This window comes from Stegodyphus dumicola, chromosome 2 (genome assembly GCF_044657685.1).
Source record: "Stegodyphus dumicola isolate Sdum_Otavi_A_Nest chromosome 2, ASM4465768v1".
NCBI classification, from domain to species: domain Eukaryota; kingdom Metazoa; phylum Arthropoda; class Arachnida; order Araneae; family Eresidae; genus Stegodyphus; species Stegodyphus dumicola.
The window spans coordinates 262,847,599-262,861,246 of record NC_140769.1 but is presented as its reverse complement, the minus strand read 5'-3'; positions in this window follow the sequence as shown (position 1 = coordinate 262,861,246).

Below are 13,648 nucleotides of genomic sequence, written 5' to 3'. Positions count from 1 at the left end.
CCTTCATATACCATACGTAATATTTCGGGATACTATATACAATGCTGGACATTAAAATTACCCCACCATGAAAGAAAGCAAATACAAACTCCTCTAAACCTCCAGCATTTTGGAGGTTTACAAGGATGCGAAATTAGTAGAAACAGCTGCCAACCCTGGCAGCTAAAATGGCCCTTACCCGGCTAGGCATGGAGTCAAACTGGGCTTGGATGACAAAAATGGGCAACTCATTCCATGTTGTTTCAAGTGTATGCCACACTTCATCAACCGTAGTAGCTGGAGAAGAGTGGCGGGCCAGTGTCTCAGCAACCCACGACCAGATGTTTTCAATGGGTGACAGATCTGGAGACCGTGCAGGCTAGTGCAGCAATCGAATACCCTGTTTATCAAGAAAGGTCAGAACACGACAAGCAACACGTGGTCTTGCATTATCTTATTGGAACATGGCGATAGTCTCGGAGACAGGGACAACCACTGGACGTAAGATGTCAGAAACGTGTCCTCCAGGCAAGTGTAAAATAGAACACATATAAAATCTTTTAAACTAAATGGTTTAAAGCAAGTGCTCTAAAAACTGAAAATAAAATAGCAATCGTAATATTCTTGATCATATGGGATTAAAATAAAGTATCAAGAAAGGTCAAAACACGACGTGCAACATGTGGTCTTGCATTATCTTATTGGAACATGGCGATGGCCTCGGAGATAGGGGCAACCACTGGACGTAAGATGTCAGAAACGTGTCCTCCAGGCAAGTGCAAAATAGAACACATATAAAATCTTTTAAACTAAATGGTTTAAAGCAAATGCTCTAAAAACTGAAAATAAAATAACAATCGTAATATTCTTGATCATATGGGATTAAAATAAAGTATCAAGAAAGGTCAAAACACGACGTGCAACATGTGGTCTTGCATTATCTTATTGGAACATGGCGATGGCCTCGGAGATAGGGGCAACCACTGGACGTAAGATGTCAGAAACGTGTCCTCCAGGCAAGTGCAAAATAGAACACATATAAAATCTTTTAAACTAAATGGTTTAAAGCAAATGCTCTAAAAACTGAAAATAAAATAACAATCGTAATATTCTTGATCATATGGGATTAAAATAAAGTATCAAGAAAGGTCAAAACACGACGTGCAACATGTGGTCTTGCATTATCTTATTGGAACATGGCGATGGCCTCGGAGATAGGGGCAACCACTGGACGTAAGATGTCAGAAACGTGTCCTCCAGGCAAGTGCAAAATAGAACACATATAAAATCTTTTAAACTAAATGGTTTAAAGCAAATGCTCTAAAAACTGAAAATAAAATAACAATCGTAATATTCTTGATCATATGGGATTAAAATAAAGTTCCATGAGAGCTGTATTAAAACATTTACAAAATTTGATAGAGTATTAAGAACGAAAACATATGAATATCCTATATGATAATAATTGCATCCAATTCAATTAAATTTGTCGTTGGCAATTTTGATGTTTATTGTATTGTAAATTGTTACACGATCTTAATTTTAATTACGTGTGATTAAGAATATTATGATAGTTAAAAAAAAACTAATTTTTACTTTGCAATGCATTTGCTTAAACCTGAATTGTTTAATTAAAAAAAAAAAAAAATATTTTGTCATTCCTATTCCCCTTAGCAGGGAACACTATAAGTCCTTTGCGTTATTCACGGCGTGTTTTATACGGTTAACGATTAACGATCTTTGGTACGATTCTGCTTAAGAGTGAATTTTGAGAAAAATGAAAGTAACCTTTTGGCAATAGATGGCTCTGACCATTGCACTGGTTTTCTGACGTCAGAATCTGACCTTTGGCAGGATTCTCGCCGAGGTGAAAATGGAATTTTTTGCCAGAGTTTTGACGCTAGTGACCCAAATAACCATAGCAACACCACATTAGGATTTAAATAAAAGACAAACCCCTCAAGCTATGAACACCATCTGGAATATTGGAGAATGGAAAAAAAAAAAAAAAAAAAACAGAAAGGATATACATTCAGTAATCGTCTTTCACTTGTGCAATGTTAAGCGCTGTAATGAATTAATACTTTCTATTCGTTCATTGTCTTCTGTAAAATTAAGCCATCTTTGAAACTGCTTCCTGCCTAGTGTAGCCATCTGGTGCTAATATAATGAAGTGAAAGTTGTTCTACCAAATATTTAAAAACGCTGATTCGCTTTCCGATAAGATTATAAACTATAGGAAAACATGAGCGTAGTCATCCCAAATTACGGTAGGGTGCCCGTTGCGACTCCTGTGGCTATCCTACTCTACCTATTACAGCATCTTCAAGTATATAGGCAATTATTACGTGACGTATACATATATTATGTTAATGGCAGTTATTTTAACATAAATAAAAATTATATTATACATTTTATTAATAATAAAATTATATAACAAAATTATTGGTATATTGCACTTAATTGTCGTAGTTATAATTATTACCTTACAAACATATTAAATGCGTAACTCTGTTTTTGTTTTTCACCTTAACCCGCTTTAACCTTTATTCAAGCAATTTTAAAAAGCATAATAAAGGAAATAACAAATATATATATATATATATATATATATATAATAGAATAATGCTAGTAAAATTACTTCTAGTATTTTACTTTCATTTCTGCCTTACACACTCACATGAATACAAAAAATATTAAAAGAATTTTGAAATTGATCTTACTTTGATTTCATAATACAACTATAAAGATAAATAAATATATACAATCCACATTTCTGTTCTATATAGATATCTAAAAAAGAAATTGAATTAAATACGTAAAAGTTGTAAATGCACCATTTATTTTGGATATAAAATTAAATTGCAAATAAAAAAGGCAAACATTTTTCGGCTTTTTATTTTGATTCGACAATTAAAATATTCACGAATTCTATTTTTCGTGGCTGCAAACTGGCAGATATATCGATAACTTTGTCAACTAATATTTGTTTGGTATAGTGAATATGCATTAATGCCAAAGAACTTCTGCGCGTCTCTGTCTTAGAAGTTCTATTATAATTTTCTAGCCTTTTCAAAGCACTTGCGGAACGTGCGCATTCGCAAGAGTTATCCGCAGTGTAGCTGCCACGTGCAAATGCCCATCAATATTCGGGAAAAAGATTTTATTCGAAGATTTTAAAGCCAAAACTGGTGTGTCTGAGAGCTTTGATTTTGGAATAGAAATACGAGTAATATGCCGTCACTAACGTTTCATCTTTTCGTTTAGAAATTTCGGAGAGGGTAAATCATCTTTATATGTCCCAGTTCCGGAGAGGGTAAATCATCTTTATATGTCCCAGTTCCGGAGAGGGTAAATCATCTTTATATGTCCCAGTTCCGGAGAGGGTAAATCATCTTTATATGTTCCAGTTCCGGAGAGGGTAAATCATCTTTCTACGTTCCCTTCAACTCATTTACAGCAATTTCATTTACATGATCAGCGCAAACTGATGGTAAACAGGGATGATACATTCTTTTCTAAATTTGAAAATCGATATTTTAAATGGAAAATGATATGGTCAAGTAAAGGGATTGCTAAAATAGCTTTGTAATAATTAAACACAAAATCACAATGAGCATTTCGCTATACTTGCTTTCGAATGATGCTTGCCATTTTAAGCTCTATATCTAATTTTTTTAATGCATTTGCCCAGCATGATCAAATATACTCTCCAATCTCTTTTCCACATTTTTCCGCTTAGAAATTTAAAACTCAGTTATTTTCTGGACCATGATATAAGCTTCCACAATATCAATAACTCGTCCCTAAAGTTTAACTGCAATTCCTTTCAAATGAGACAGATGATAATATGATGTTATGAACGTTACAACGAAAGCAAATGAAATGGTTGAATTCCGCAGTACCATAACGTCTCGCTTACATTTCGCACGTCATTGATTATGCACATAAGCATCTGGTTTGGGTGAGCAAACGGTGTGCTTTATGGCAGGGTCTCTTAAACGGTGGGTCGCGACCCCTAAGGGAATCGCGAGATCTGCAGTAGGGGGTCGCTACAAATTTTAGCAGTTTTGACAGTTCTTTCACTTATTGTAGTAATTTTACAATTACAGTCAAAAGTCGTTAATTCGGACACCCATAATCCGGAATGATCTATAATTCGGACCTCAAAGCTGAAAACTTTCTGCGCATGCGCCGCGTTGGCACATTCGCACAGGCGTTTTACGCGTGCGCATAAGACCTTGACTACTGCGCATATGCGTGTGCGCAAGTGCAGAATACGTTTTCGCCTGCGCGTTTAATGTATAACGGACGGTGTAAGCTAAAATTATCTAATTATCTATTTCAGTTAATGTTAATGATTGCGTTGTTCCTTAATTTTCGAATTAGATTCCGCTTATTATTTTTTGCAGACTGTAAGAGCAATTTTATAAAAGTAAACTTGGAACTTTCGATTATGTCAAATAGAATTTTCGATGCTGGAACTTCCAAAGGATCTACAAAACGAAAGTATGTTTCGATGTCCAACAAACAAAAAGTGGAATTGCTGCAAAAAATGGATAAAGACATGAAGAATGTGAAAGAGAGGTTAGTGAAAACGAAAAAATTTCGATTGACAAGTTAGTCGGTATTCTCGGCACAGCAATTAACGGGACTTGAACAGCGGAACTTTGTAACTGAACAAGAAATTATGTCTTTTTATAGAATTAAAGAGAAAGTATTATCACATAAAATGAAGCAACTTAAACAACTTACATTGAGAGAAATATTTAATTAAGTAAACAAATAAATATTAAGCTTTTTTTTTTTTGTAAATTTTGATACCCTTTAGATCATAATTGTTCTTTATTTCATAAATTACGGTTTCATATTTTTCATTTTAGATTTTCTGCATGCCATCTTACGAAATTTAAACTGATGATCTATAATCCGGAAAAATCGATAATCCGGAATCGCCGAAGTCCCGATGAGTCCGGATTAACGACTTTTGACTGTACCAAATATTTTCACACAATGTATCTGAAAAAAAAAAAAAAAAAAAAAAAAAAAAAAGGAAAAGACAATTTAGACAAAGGAAAAAACGAAATATTTTTACATTGTTTTATGTTTTAAAATTAGAAATTAAAGCTAATGACCTAAAACTGCTATAGTATCTCCGAAGTCAAACAACAAAAATCAGCGTTGGATTTTTGGTGTTTGACTTCTGAATTAGTGTTTGTTCGGCGTGTTATTGTATCTTATGCTATAGTATATTACAGTACAAGTAAAAAAAATATAACAGTTTCACACACGCGTGTGCCGCATTTGCGTAATACTTATGGGGTCCGCCCACAATTTTTGTACATATTATGGGGTCCTGGGGGGTCTCAAAAAATCTCAGCGATAAAAAGGGGTCGCGACTGAAAAAAGTTTAAGAAACCCAGCTCTTCAGTTATATCGAAAAATCTTCAGTTATAGAAGCTTAGAAGAAGAATAGCTTAGAAGTTATAGAAGCTTCAGTTATATCGATATAACTCTTCAGTCATATCGAAAGATAAAAATGATGGTACGCCTTATGCCGCATAACCTTTCTTGTCCAGCAAAAGTCTAATATTATTTTCGTAGACCTAAATCATATGAGGAGACTCGATTATATGGGTTTAATGTAACCAAAAATGCAAATTTATTAGCCACCAGAATGCAAGATACTATAAGGTACAAATAGACTTACATTTAAACTTGGCCATTTAATAATAGTACACAGAAGAGCAAATACATTCGTAACAGCAAAAGAAAATACTGAAAACACTTTAAAACTTATCGTATGAAAGATTCATTTCGCGATTTTTATCTCAATATAAGTATTAATATTTAAAATTTATAACAATAATTTGTATTTAAATAAAAATGGATTTCAGGTAATGCTTTATCTGCAAGATAAAGAGTTATTAACGACTGCTAAGCATGGACCTTATAAGAGATAGACTAATCCAGTGGGCGGGGCGCGCGTCACCGACATGTCGGCAAGAAAGAGTAAGGACAATCTAGTTTACTTTAACACTGAAACCTATGGCGTTTGTATCACATAACTCTTTTTAATTATTAAATCTGATACGTTGTATAGTCATGAGATTATGAAAGCAACAGTTTTCTCCAAATAGGATTTAATATATCTCATTAAAGCACTTTTTACTGTATTTCGCGCACTTCTTTTCACGCGTAATTCTTGTACAAACATCTTTACTTTGGTAAAACGGTAAAAGCTCTAGGCACAAAATTTGTGAACTTAATTTTGCGTACAAATAACGCAAAATTAAATAAGATTGATAGTACGTGATGCTTTGAAATAAATAAGATAAAATTAAACAAGATTTGATAATTTTTTTAAAATTTAATGACCATTTTCAGGTAGTGATTTTCAAAACTATAATAACATTACAAAACAATCATTTATTTGATTGTATCATCATTAACTTATTAACATTAAAGTGGAATATTTATTTTAGAAATTTACAAAATTCGGAGCATAAAATTTTCTGAGTGTAATGAAAAAAAAAAAAAAAGATAAAATCCAGAAGCACTCAGATTTTATATTACGTCCAAAAGGAAATTTTTTTTTAACGTTTTATGTGTTACCTATATTTATTGAATATCATGTTCTTCGCCTGTAAACCACATACATTTGAAAACAGCATATCTTTAGAATTTCCTCACTGGAGATAAAACTATTATTTTCCGTACACTGCTCGCTCGAAACTCGTTGAGTTTGTTAATCAAAAATTTGTTAAAGTTTTACAAAATATGAAATAGATTAAAACAAATTCGAAATTCGGCCGTCCAGATGCCCATATTCGGGTGGAGGATTACATTATTCAAAATTTGATGGCTCTAGATACTGTCGTTTTTGTCACAGTGCGAGAAACATACATGTATTCATGCAGATTCTTCATTATTTAATTTCTTTACATATAATACAGGGCGATAATATTTGGTAACAACAATTTGCAAGGAGACATGGACATTTATAGTAAAACAGCGCAAAATGCCGCTTCGAAACTAACAGCCTTTCTAGGCTACTGCCCCTTTATGCTATATAATTAAATTAACAGTAAATAAAAAAAATCTTATGCAGAACTAAAAACAAATTAAAAAAAATAATCACTAGAAAATACAAGCAAAATTAATTATTACGGTTAAATACAATTTTAATGTTAGAATTAAATGTATAAACATTTTTAAGGAGTCAAAAGTGTTTATCACTATGGTGTATTCTGAAATATAATTGAAATAAAAATCCTTTAGAGAAATTAGGCTATAATACTCATCTGTAATTTTAAAAAAGCAGCACAATTTAGAATTTTAAACACAACTTTCAAAAATTCGTTTTTAAATATTTTAGTATTTTTTACTTATTTACAGCAATAAAAGCATAAAAATTGCAAGAGAAAATTGCTTGTTTGAAATTTTCTATTAGTTCAGATTAAAAATATTATTTTCTAAAAGAAGTAGTTACAAATTTCCATACAGCATAGGAAAAGCTAAAAAAATATCCAGTCCTGAAAGCATGCAATAGCTTTATAATTATTTGGAACGTTAATTATGCTTGATAAATATGCTAAATTTTTAAAAATCAATCTCAATTTCAAAAATAAAACTATGTAGAAATTCTAATTTGTGAAATGAGGCGCTACAACCAGCTTTTTCCTGACAATTATACACGCTGCAATAGGCAACTAATGTTAAATTTCTGCAAGTCGTCCCTACTCCTCCGGATGGGATCAAGGTGACAGCCGGGAACGCTTCAGACGAGGGAGAAAACCCATTTGGGTCACTCTATTTCTTATAAGGTCGATGCTGCTAAGCTACAGAACGCGATTTTACGCTTTTTATATTCTAATCAATGTCCTGAGGGATTTACGATTTTTCTCTTAGTAATCTTCTTTAAACGATTTATTGGAATTTATTATTTGAATATAAAATTTAATTATTTTATCTGTACTATTCAATTATTTTATCTTTGCAAAATTTGAATGAATTAAATACTGTGAGTCATTTAAGCAGCCACGAAAAATGGAATTCGGAAAATTTTAATTGCGGAGTCAAACTAAAAAGCCAGAAAAATGTTTGCCTTTTTTTATTTGCAATTTAATTTTATGTCGAAAATAAATGATGCATTTACATTTTTTACGTATTTAATTCAATTTCTTTATTACATAATTATGTAGAACAGAAATATGTATTTTATACATTTATTTATCTTTATAGTTGTATTATGAAACCAAATTAATATCAATTTCCAGATTCTTTTAATAATTTTTGTATGCATGTGAGTGTGTACGGCAGAAATGAAAGTAAAATACTAGAAGTAATTTTGCTAGCATTATTCTATTTTTGTTATTTCCTTTATTATGCTTTTTAAAATTGCTTGAATAAAGGTTAAAGCGGTTAAGGTGAAAAACAAAACCAGAGTTACGCATTTAATATGTTTGTAAGGTAATAATTATAAATACGATAATTAAGTGCAATATATCCATAATTATGTTATATAATTTTATTATTAATAAAATGTATAATATAATTTTTAATTATGTTAAAATAACTGCCATTAACATAATATATGTATTCGTCACGTAATAATTACCTATATACTTGAAGGTGCTGTAATATGTAGAATAGGATAGCCATAGGAGTCGCAAAGGGCACTCTCCCGTAATTTGAGTTGGCTACGTCCATGTTTTTTAGAGTTTATAATCTTATCGAAAAGCAAATCAGAGTTTTTAAATATTTGGTAGAACAACTTTCACTTCAATATATCACCACCAGATGGCTGTACTATACAGCAGTTTCAGAGAGAGTTTAATTTACTACCGAGGACGTCGTTTTTAAAACGACATTGCAGATAGTTTTGATCTGCTAAGTAAATCGCCGTTCTCAGAAATACCGATCACTTTTACAGATGGACTTCTAAGGAAAATGGTCACCATAAATTCCTTGTATTTGTCTTTAAAACAGGAAATGGAACATGTATTTTTCCTTGATAAATAGTATTCGTATAGTGGATATATAGCTGGAACCAATAATGGTATCTTACAAAAAGAAATTATTGCCTTCTATTATTTTTTTATTAATTTACTTTTAAGTGATTGGGATTATCATTTAAGTATAAATTTATTTTTAAACTTTTATTTTAATTCTGAGTTTATTAGTTTATGGATTAGAATTTTATGAGAGTTTCAATAACACTTTAGATATACTATTTAAACATTTTCATAAGCAAAGAGTCACACTACATACCGACTCGGTCTTTTAAATTGACAGAAGCAGTATCGGTTACCTTATTTACAGTTGATTCTTCAATGTAAAAAAGTAGAAAGAGAGCTTTGTACTTTTTCTTCCGCCACTAAATCAATGATTCTCAGATTTCTTTGAATTTTTAATAGTGTACAAGAGATTTAAAAGTTCAATCCTTGGATTAAGGAGCAAGGAATATGTCACAGCTATAGATAATTTTTTTTTTACAGCTCTATAAAATCGGTGAAGTTGAAACATTATTAGTAAATTTTAATCTACTCATTCCTTTGTGATTAGTGTTGCTCTTCGAAGAAAAACTTCAAATAAGAATTTAAATAACTGCCCTCTTATTAATATCATACATTCAAGAACTCTAACTGCGCAACTTGGAAGCATTAACTAGCTATATGATAATATATCTGAATAGTATAGTTAAATCAAATTAAGATTATTTCAAAAGAAACTAATGTTTCGAGTACGATTTATAACCGCAGGTATTTAATAATTGAACAAGTTTACCACTTACCAAAATTTGAAGTTAAGAGAAATGCATTTAAATACACAATAGCACATACTGCATGAATTTTGAATGGCATAAAAAGTTATTTTATTTATTATAATTACATCTATTATTATAATAGTCAGAGTTTTCAAAGGAGAAGGAAAAATTGCTTTCCTTTTTCCATAACAGAAATGCTTTCGGTAGAGTTCACTTCGTTGAAAAGAAACTCTCAATTTTTTTTTACACTTTTTTCTAATTTATGCTTTCTTTTTTCAGGCCGTCCCATATTAAGTGATTTATATTAACTCAACACAAGTATTATTGCTTGTAACACAACACACAGCAAAATTTGTAGGAAAAACATAGTAATAACTTTCGAAGACGTTAGATCTGATACGTTATTTTTCACTTTCTCAAGATCAAATTGGCCGGATCCCTCATAGTTTATCTCTAAGAGCTAACTGGACCTCTTACAGTGATTCCCGCAGCTTAGTAAAATGCCCCGGTTCTGTTCGTCGAAATGATTTGTTCTTAAACAGAATAAAAGAGCAAAGCGTATGTGTCTTCGTTTTATGTTACTTTTAGATGTTTACTTTCTTTGCTTATAAAGGAATTTCTATTCCTTTTTAAGCTTTAAAACTGCAAAATTAAATGCAGTTTTTAAGAATTTTTCAAAAATTGGTGATCTACGCTATAGAATTTAAAATTGAATAACTGTCATTTAAAAATTTTAGGCCATGAATCTAAACTATTATATGATGTAAATGAAGGAGAAAAAAATCTGATGTGTACACCACATGACTTCCTTGTATTGGAATATTAAATTATACGCATTTTTTCTTGCATTTCATTTAAACTTATTGGATTGATTTAAATCTACTTCGCCGACAGCGCATAAACCACAATAGAATAAATGCATTCTTTAAAATTCACTCTAATATTTGTTTACCATAGCGACACTCTGGCGCTAGATTCACTTAACAGTATTAATAATTATAGAACAGTTAACTTATATAATAATTATATAACGGAAACTAAGTTAACTGTTATATAATCCAATAATTATACAACAGTTAACTTATATATTTCGTTCATATTATAACTCATAATGCACAAAATTTATATCATTTAAAGAATAGAATTTTCTAATCGTTGCCACATGTTCAATTCAAATACTATAATAAAGCTAGAATGATGTATAAAAGAAATTAAACAAACAAAACAAAAAAGAAACAGTTTTTCACAGACGATTGAATAATTCTCATTTAATTAATTCAGTTCTCACTTCGCGAGAAGGCAAAAATACATAAAAACTCAAAATATCTGTATTAAAAATTACGAAGTAAATCTCAAACATTTATTTCCTCGAAAAAATTCCAGAAAGAATTAAGCATGATTTAATTGGCAATAATAAATGAACGCGTTATCTTTGTTGTTGCGAAGCTAAGTTTCTCTAGATTGGCAACAAATCCACTAGTCTCCTGTTTCAAATGTAAACATCAATGGCCGCCATTAAAAAAAGGTTTAGCGGCAATTAAACAACTTTAAAATTGCTGATAATTCTAAAAATATTGCACACAGATTTACTAAAGGCATAAAATCCTTAACCGGAAGATAAAAACAACATAATTCAATAATTTTTAAAGCAAAAAATTTACAATTTACAAACATATAAGAGTAAAGAAACTGAGATCACTGAGCCGGGTAACCGACTGGATATATATATATATATATATTTATATACGTTTGGTGCTGCCGATTGCAACCAAAATACGAGGTGCACATCTACATGTTATAGCAGTCCTATATACAAAATTCCAACGTTCTGAGGTTACTCGTTTTTGAGTTATGCGAGATATGTACGTACGCAGGTACGTACATACGTTCGTACAGACGCCACGAAAAATTCTCTTCAGAGTTAATTTTAAACAGTTTTATAATTTTTTTGAAGGAAAAGAGTTTTATTCTGTCCTTATGTACAGATATCACGCAAAAACATTGTTAAATTGCATTCGATAGCGGTCAAAATGGATATTTTCGTTGAAATATGCTGCCTGAAACTTTTCGCGATTACAATACTTCCTTTTTACATCGTACAAGGAAGTAAAAATGAACAGTATTTTCGCATTCCCGTCTGAGAACAAAGGCTAAACAATTTAATGTTATTTTTTTTTTCTGTTATTTATCTGTTTCGCATTATAATCAAAACGTAAAATGCATTTGCTTTTGATAAACATGTTAAACTATAGTGTAAAACATCGATTTTTGTAAAATAAAGTCTGTGCCAATAAAATTCTTTCCATCGGAAAGGGATGTTGTTGATTCGTGGTTTCGGCTTGATGTCGACGATGTTACATAGTTCTACAATTACATAAAATTTTTATCATTATAATTAGTATTTCATATATGCTTTTGCTACTGTTAACAGGAAAATAATAGACAAATTTAATGAGTATTCTCATTATTACATAAACTATTCTTTTCTTCTTTTGTGTGCATCTTTTATGCTGTTTAAAATGTGTCACTGATTTTGCAATTAACAATTTAAAAGATATTAGGGTAGAGTAATTAGGAGAAAAGCCTCGCATATACAAACGGATTTAAAGAAAATATTCAACTTAAATTTAAGAAATAAAATTCTATTATATTAGTGATAATACTCGATCAGCACGAAATACAACAAATTTGGCGAACTTTTGGCGACGAACAATTTGTAAACAAATCCGAACTGCAAGAACGTCGTAAAATACTTTCAACTCTGAAATTTCCACGATTATATATTTAATGAATATATAAACATTTTAAAAATGGCCCAGGCAGTTATATTACAACAAAACAGCAATAATTAAATCGGCCTCTATTTCCACCGTCCATGACATCACAGTCAGAGCCGTCGCCATGTTCATTCGCTCTCCCAACATTGTTTAAGTTCGGATTGGAATTCTAATACAGTCAAAAGTCGTTAAACCGGACTCGTCGGGACTTCGGCGATTCCGGATTATCGATTTTTCCGGATTATAGATCATCAGCTTAAATCTGGTAAGATGGCATGCAGAAATTATAAAATTAAAAATATGAAACCGTAATTTATGAAATAAAGAACAATTATGATCTAAAGGGTATCAAAATTTACAAAAAAAGCTTAATATTTATTTGTTTACTTTACTTTCGCTATCGGAAGTGAATTATCATGACGAAGAATTTGATTTAAATCATATCAAAGACGGAGTACATCGAGATGAAATACTACATTTAGTAAGGAATTATAAGCCAAATAAAATAAAAACATCTGCCCTGAAGATAAGGATAGTGCTGACAGATCAACTTCCAATTCATTGCGCGCCACGGCGTCCTCCCCCGCCGCAGAGCAGCGTGAAATTGATAAACAGATTTCGGAATGGCTAGATAAACAAAGGTTATACCTTTATCTATTTTTTGCAGCAATTCCACTTTTTGTTTAATGGACTTCGAAACATACTTTCGCTTTGTAGATCCTTTACATATTAGCAAATATATATCGGAAATTCTATTTGACATAATCGAAAGTTCAAGCTTACTTTTATAAAATTGCTCTAACAGTCTGCAAAAAATAATAAGCAGGATCCAATTCGAAGATTAAGGAACAACGCAGTCTGCAACATTAACTGAATTAGATAATTTTAGGTTAGCTTATACCGTCCGTTATACATTAAACGCGCATGCGTAAACATATTTTGGGCATGCGCACACCCATATTCGCAGCCGTAAAGGTCTTACGCGCATGCGTTACCTCGACGCATGCCAGAAAGTTTGTAGCTTTGAGGTCCGGATTATAGATCATTCCGGATTATGGGTGTCCGAATTAACGACTTTTGACTGTATTCCTCTTTTCTGCCTGTCAGAGTGGAATGCGACCGT